Consider the following 7,777-nt stretch of genomic DNA (forward strand, 5'->3'; position numbering starts at 1 on the left):
ACTGTTTACCTTGTGATACGAAAGTCAATCGATATTTAAAAGCTTACTCGCTGTTTTGTTAAGTTATTTGTTAACGTAATTTCTAAATCATACTAATATTAAAAATGTGAAAGTTTATGTGTGTTAAGTTTGTGATGAATTTTGGTATACATGTAGACGATAGTCCGGAAGAACACATAGGCTGCTAACTTTTTTTAATTCCACCCGAACGGAGTCGCGGGCGAAAGTAGAATATAAAAGTAAATATGAGAATAACATTTTATTTCTATAGGCAGCACAAAAATACATATTAGGAAGCCGTCTCTCATTGCTATTGGTAATTACAAGTACTTATATTATGTTTCGAAAAATTAACACAGCGAAGCTATCGCATTGCATAAAATTTGAACAACATAATCTCGGGTGTGGTTGCAAGAAAGGGCTTTGTTTTACAAGTCTCATCTGATTTGTGTAATTACAATGAGGTCGGCGGAACAGAGAGGAGCGGAGAGAGGCAGAGAGTGTGGCGCTAGTGTCGCACAAGGTCGCCGTTTGCCACCGCTCTACACTTCCGAAATATTTTAGTTCACAACTGAGATACATAGTCGGAATAGTATTGTGAAAGTAATTTTTAGACCTGGGCGCAAGAGAAGAACGGTCGACCAATTGCCTTAACAAACTGTGTTTATTATAGTTATTATTTGCTAAACTCGTTAATATCAAATACAACTAAAGTAATAACTTTACACTTGCGTAGATAATTTGTAATTAGATTACGAATATTCAGTGACCCGTCTTGACAAATCGTTGATAGGTTCAAAGTTGAACTGTAATTTTATTAATACTAAATTAACAAAGAATTATAGTGTGTCTAAATAATTTAGATTAGTTTGACAATTCACTTCAAATTTAATAGGGATGGGTTATGTAAAATCAGTCATGAATCTGATCGATTTTCGATTTATATTCTTATAGAAGTTGGAATCGATAGATTTATAGTTATAACTTATGAATTTAAAAAAAAAACACTGTCTTCTCAAAATAATAATGACCATAACAAATAACGAGATTAAATAAATGTTTATTACTACTACAGCCGTAAGTAGCCGAATTGAATTTCGCTATTATTTCTGTCATCGCTAAATTCTCTACACTATAATCAATAATAGAATTGTCTTCTAAATTAGTTATAAGAAAATAATAATTTTAGTTGAGTTCGATAATTATTTAAACCGAATATCGATAGTTCAATATTGTTCGTTATGTGTGTTTGTTTCGTCACTACGATACCTGTCTATTAAGTATGGCATTTGCTTTTATACAACTTGAATTCGATACTTCATATGCGTCATTTATCAAACTAATCTAAATTATTTAGACACACTATAAGTATTTTTAATTTAGGTTCTGCATTTGATGTAAATGTAAATGTCATCTCCTTTCTCTGTTTTATTCTGTCAATACTGATATACTTAGAAGGTGTGAGAGCTAAGAAATCTTTTCTCTAAAATTGGTAAAATGTTTCTTACAGCCTAGGAATTTATTTAACAATAAGTATTGATTTAGATTAAGAGATATTTAAGCATATACTATGTGTGTGTTAACGATCCCGGGACGTTCACAATCTGTCCGTGATCCAGTTACAAAGAAACCGCGAAATTGTAAACTTTGGAATATAAATTGAATGTTTTTGGTTTAAATGTTGGTATACATCGAGATTCAATTACAATTGTAATTGATATTGCTGGCAGAAATGTTTAAAAAGGTTATTAACATATTTTTTTTCTGTTTAGTTTAACTATCTTCAATCGCAAACCAACAAAACATCACATACTAGCTGTTACTCGCGACTTTGCCTGCGTGAAATTTAAAAAAAAAATTATAGCCTATGTTACTCACAGACAAATTATCTTTCTAATGGTGAAGAATTTTTAATATCGGCCAAGTAGTTTTTGAGTAAATCAAATACATACAAAAATACATATTTTTCCTCTTTATAATAGTATAAATTTACAATCATAGATAATACAACAATTACTATTAGTAACAACCATTCTTTTGTAATTATATTATTATTAAAAAGTAAGATACCATTATTTTCACAATATGCGTGTTTAAAAGTAATATGTTATTGTATTTTTCAATCAATACAGTTTTTATCATGTAATTTTTAAATGAAGGCAAAACTTTTATACCGTTTTCATTGCTACTTGTCGTATGTAAGGCGTATAAATTGCCAATTTTTTATTCATTTCTTGTAAAAATAATTTTAACAAAATGACAATAATTTTATTGTTAAAATTTTATTGACTTTGTTATTTGTTTTATTGTCTTTGTTATCAGAAATAACTGTTAGTAAAATAATTAATTAAATTAAAATAATCGCAACAATTAAATATCTTATTAGCGCCATCTGTTGAAATAAACCTAAACTACAACTAATCGATTTGTTTATGTCATTTTCACTATAGTCATTTGTTGTACTTTTTTTTAAATCTTAAAAGCTTTTAAAAAAAGAACTCTTGAGTTGACGTCACGTGACGTCATAAAGAAAGAATCTCTAGTTTCTTTCAAACATTGTATTAAACCTTTTAGGAAGACTTGTAAGTTTTTTAAAATTTCAATGGACGTCAGTTGTAGGCAGAGGGTGTCGAACCCTGGGCCCCGTACTCGCTGAACCATACCGGCGCAGTGGCGGCCGTGTGAGCCGCGTGGGTGACGCGCCCAACCGTGGACCTTGCATACGCCACATATTGCAGAATGCTTTACTTGTGTTTAATACTATTTTTATAACTCACATATGCTGTTTTTTTTTTTTTATTTTTAATCTTGCTTTTCAAACATAGAGATATCAACTTTCTTTCTTTCAAAAAATCAATATCTACCTTAAAACGAGAGGGAGGACGGAAAATGTATATTTATTTTCTATACAAACTCCCGCCAAATCCAATTAACTTTTCTGAACTTTACCATTATTTTGCTAACTCTACTATTATTAAATATGTACGAATAGTAAAGTACAATATAACCCTGACTAAAATTTCCAGTATCAGGATATTGCGTGGTTAATTACGTGAAATTCAAGTAAAGCATCCTGCCGTGCTGTGCCGCAGTGTGTGCACACAGACGTGACAGCGCCACAGGTGTGCACACCGCCATGATGTACATTATACAGCGTGTTCTACATTTAGTTCTCGTCGGAAGAGTTGGTTTCTAGTCAGACACTATCTTTGCGTCTAAATTCTAAGAATAATCCTGTAAGACATAGATGACATGATTTTGGATTTTATTTCAATTAGTACAATACAGTTATTGGTTTTATGTCAAGTGTTTAACATTTGTGTAATAAATCTCGTATGAAGATAATAGCTTAATATTTAATTAATATTATTTTACATATTTATGCCATCTTTTTTATTGCTTACTAACTTTTTTAGGTACTCGTGAATATATCGTTTATTAAGTGTTATTTTAGAAACACACTGTATGTGTTATCACTCCACTACCTTAACCATTGATTAACTAGCCAACATATACGTGCAGTCGATAAAATCTGTTAAACTTTATTCTCTAAGACATAAAGTCGATTTTATAACAGCAAAACCGCGATAAGCACTTGTAAGTCACCAGTATAACTAGACCTCACGTGTCGCTGTTAACTCGCCAATTGTCACACAGTGTGTGGGTCATCATATTCTGGATATGATATACTTACGTTTTGAAAACACAATTTTGTATTCAGAATTGCGCGTCGCCCGGCCCGCCACGGACGCGGCCATTTTGCGATTGACTTTTAATTTTTTTCTTTGCTGTGATTTGGCGCGATTTATAACAGTGTACAGTTTTCAGTGTTTTCGGACTAATTACTGGATTATTTTGTTATCGTGAGTATTAATTTTTATTAGATATTTTATTTTTAACAAGTCTTATCTTTAAATGAAATCTTTCAATTACTATAATCTATACAAAGAGTATGCAATATATTGTGTATTTTTTGTCTATGGTTTTTCCAACATTTACGTGATTCCGTTTTTCCGTTAATTTAACAAAGCAAAGCTAGATTTATATATAAAATATATAGTAAAAAATAACTAAGTACGTGGAAAATGCTTCTTTCATGTTTTCAGTTTAAAATGTATTAACAAAAATTAATTTATACTTTTTAAATTTAGAACAACCCTTGGGTTTCCAATATTTTTATTTGTTCGTAATAATTTCTCATAGTCTAATCCAACTGGCTGCCTAAATCCATTATAATTTGCGTATAAAAAACAACAAAATATTACGCGCGTTTATTTTGCACCAAAAAAACGTTAATATAGACGTAAATTAGCTTTGAACCTGTTCAAGAGATCGACTCATATAGCCTTGAATTGTTGAGCTGCGGCTCAACAACTAAATTAGCAGCTTACAGCTCAATTCAATGTACTATTATTAAGAGAGCCGATGAGTTCTCTGGTGACTTGTAGCTCACGTAATTCATACCTCTATGCAGGTACAAATTGAGCTAATCTGCTTCACCCATGCGAACCGTTAGCTGATCTGCAGATCATCCATTGAGTTACCCATGTATAGTTATATCTCTGTTTGTACAACTTCTTAAGAAGCTCCCATATAAGAAGAATCATGTTTACCTTTTTATGATGTGAATTCGTGTCGCTCAACAAAAGTTCGTTACATAACCTTGTTTTGTTTTGAAACTAGTATTTTGAATGTTTTCCGTTATTTTTTAAAATACTTATATTTCATATCAGTATAATATTAGTCGTTTTATAGTGAATATTAAAGTGGATGCATATATGAAGTATGGAGGTGTATGGAGTATTTAGTCTAGGGGGAGGCAGCTGACTTCCTACCCCCCTCGCGTTATAGTAACGCCCATGTATGGAAGATTACATTCTGTGCCAATTAGTAGCCGATTTTTAAGCAATGAAAATTGCTATTTTCGTAGTTACAGACTTGTTTTGTTATATTTTGACTTAGATAGTTAAAATATAATCACATATTTGTGATAAATGTTATAATAACACCTACAATGAGTGCGTATCGCGCGAGACAAAATATATCATATGATATGTGATATCTTATCATTATCAATGATAGTGCTAACAGCGCCGGCGAGCTCTCAAACATTTCCAGTGACGTCACAAATATTTGCAACTAATCAGTCTCACACGCGCCAGTGTGACCAATGATAGATTATTCAAAATTTAAAAATAAAAATTGTCTACTAAAATGTGGCAGGAGGAAAATCATACTTCAAACTAATATTATAAATGCGAAAGTTTAAATGGATGGATGGATGTTTGTTAGAGTTTGTAGCCTAAACGGCTGAACCGATTTCGTTGAAATTTGGCATAGATGTAGAGGATAGTCTGGAAAAACATATAAGCTACTCCTTTTTGTTTTGTTTTTTAAATTCCATGCGGACGGAGTCGCGGGCGACAGCTAGTAACTACGTAATTGACTACGTAATCATAAAGTTTTTAAAAAGCTAAAGGTTACCTATTGAAAGGTTGTAAACGATAAGACTACGCTTTAACTTCAAATTACTTAATGCTAGTATTTTGAAGAGGAAAGATTGTATTTTTCGATTTTTGTTTGTATTAAAATAACTCAAAAACTACTGGGTCGATTTCAAAAATTCTTTCACCATTGAAAAGCTACGTTATTAGTGAGTAGCATAGGTTATATTTTTAAATTCGCGAGCGAAGTCGCAAGCGGCAGCTAATAAGTTATATAAGCAATAACATCATGTCGAAAACCTCCAAATATTGTTACTTCCAATTTAACAATATCAGCAAATAACTTCCAAATACTTTACTCGGCTTCCGACACAGGTACGGCGCTCGTAATAAACAGTTCTCAGAGTTTTTAATCGTTAATGAAAATCAATGATAACGTGACGCCGGCAGCCTCGGCGACAGCCGCCTGCCGCACTGATAAGATATCACTGCAGCTAAACACTAACACCCGCACTTTTTATTAATTATTTTACAGCCACGAAGCCATTCCAATTGTAAAACCAAGGTAACAATAAAACTGCAGGTTACTCCTTACTGAAATATTTTTTTTTTCATTTATTTATTTTTTGTGACTGAGTTGTCACTGTTTGCCTTGAAGAGGCATTTACAGATTCACCGGGCTTGAGGTGGCCCAGCGCAGATGGCGCTTAGCCTAAACCTCTTTTATGAGTAACTAGGCTCGAGGGCTCCCTCAGGAGCCTCGGCTCGGGCCGTTACTTCGTTATTATTACCGGATTGGGAGGCCACCGAGCTCTTAGATCGCTTCGGTGGTCGCTCCATGGAGTGACTAAGCACAAGGATCCCCGAGAGGGGACCTCGGCTTGGGCTGTCACTCAATACGCGTTTAGCATTCCGATTCAAGGGTGCCCGAGAGGGCCGAACCTCGGCTTGATCCGTTGCTGCTATCTTGAAATAAAAGCATAATTAGTTGTCTATGTGTTCTTTTAGGTTATGTTCTACATCTGTATAAAAGTGCAAAAGTTTTGTTAGAGATAGTATAAATTAGCCCCTATCTCCTACTCCAAGGGCGATCGGCCAACCGGCAGCGCCTCTACAATATAATAATGTATTTAAATGTTTTGTTGTATACCTCGTTGATATAACAGATAATAACGAACGTAGTGATGTGTGCACAAGTGCAGTTAGAGGTGAACTATTGTTAGTCACTACAGTATAAAACAAAATCGCTTCCCGCTGTCTGTACTTATTTGTATTTAGATCTTTAAAACTACGAAACGAATTTTGATGCAGTTTTAATAGATAGAGTGATTCAAGAAGAAAGTTCATATGTATAATATACTAGGCTGTCGCGTCTTTGTCTACGTGAAATTAAAAAAATAGTAAAAAAGTTAGCCTATGGTATGCAGTGATAACATAGCTCTTTAATGGTACAAGAATTTTTGAAATCGGCCCAGTAGTTTTTGAATTATTTCAATACGTACAAAAGTCCAAAAGTACAAATCTTTCCTCTTTATAACATTAGTATACATGTTGAATATAGTATAAGAACAAGTAAAGGTACACCGTGCCGGCCTTCCGTAGCGAAAGAAGCAGACTGATGACATCATCATCTCCCCTGCCTTATCCTACTCCCGTAGGGTGGCGCATCGGGTTTTCGTCCTCCAAATAACTCTATCATCCTTCATCTCAGTCATCACTCCCTTCTTGATCATGTCACCTTTCACGCAATCCATCCATCTCTTTCTAAGTCTACCTCTACCGATGTACCTCCACATTCATAACTAACGTCCTTCTTGTTATATGCGATTCATCCCTTCGCATAACATGCCCATACCACGCTAACCTTATTTTTTTTAACTACTGGGGCTACAAGAAGCAAACTGATGACATTTCTCTCAAAATAGTAACTTTCACACCAAGACCAATCTATGATGAGCTCTGGTGAGGATGTTTATTGTTTTGCGGTGCAAAATGCCAACTCTCAGGCAATGTTTTGAGAGACATCTTTTAACAATTATAATGTTTATGTTTGTTTATTTGGTCGCTTCGTCACACGCATTCACAATGACTTGAGGGTCGCCCCTTGCTCTTTGTCTTATAATAAAAGCAAAATTATTACTCATTTTCATATAATTTATTAATAGAGGGCACGTTTGCGGACGCAGTATTAATATAAAAAGTATACCAAAGAGTGAATAAATAAATTTTACTAAGATTATAAAATAATAATAATAATAATAATAAAGCCTCTTTATTTCCATATCTAAGATTTTTATAATTGATTTACATAGTATTTGTTAGTATTGTTAGTA

The 7,777-nt window shown here is 33.4% G+C and overlaps 1 protein-coding gene across 1 annotated transcript in view; it reads left to right on the plus strand.

The window, feature by feature from the left end:
• The first annotated feature begins 3,730 nt into the window (after positions 1-3,730).
• The window catches only part of LOC106101413, a 14,114-nt gene continuing 10,067 nt past the window's right edge, over positions 3,731-7,777 (plus strand). Inside the window, exon 1 of the mRNA XM_013280648.1 lies at positions 3,731-3,863. The gene's annotated coding sequence lies outside the window, so the exon portion shown is untranslated. The remainder of the gene's footprint in view (positions 3,864-7,777) is intronic.

This window comes from Papilio polytes, unplaced genomic scaffold, assembly GCF_000836215.1.
Source record: "Papilio polytes unplaced genomic scaffold, Ppol_1.0 DF823991.1, whole genome shotgun sequence".
NCBI lineage: Eukaryota > Metazoa > Arthropoda > Insecta > Lepidoptera > Papilionidae > Papilio > Papilio polytes.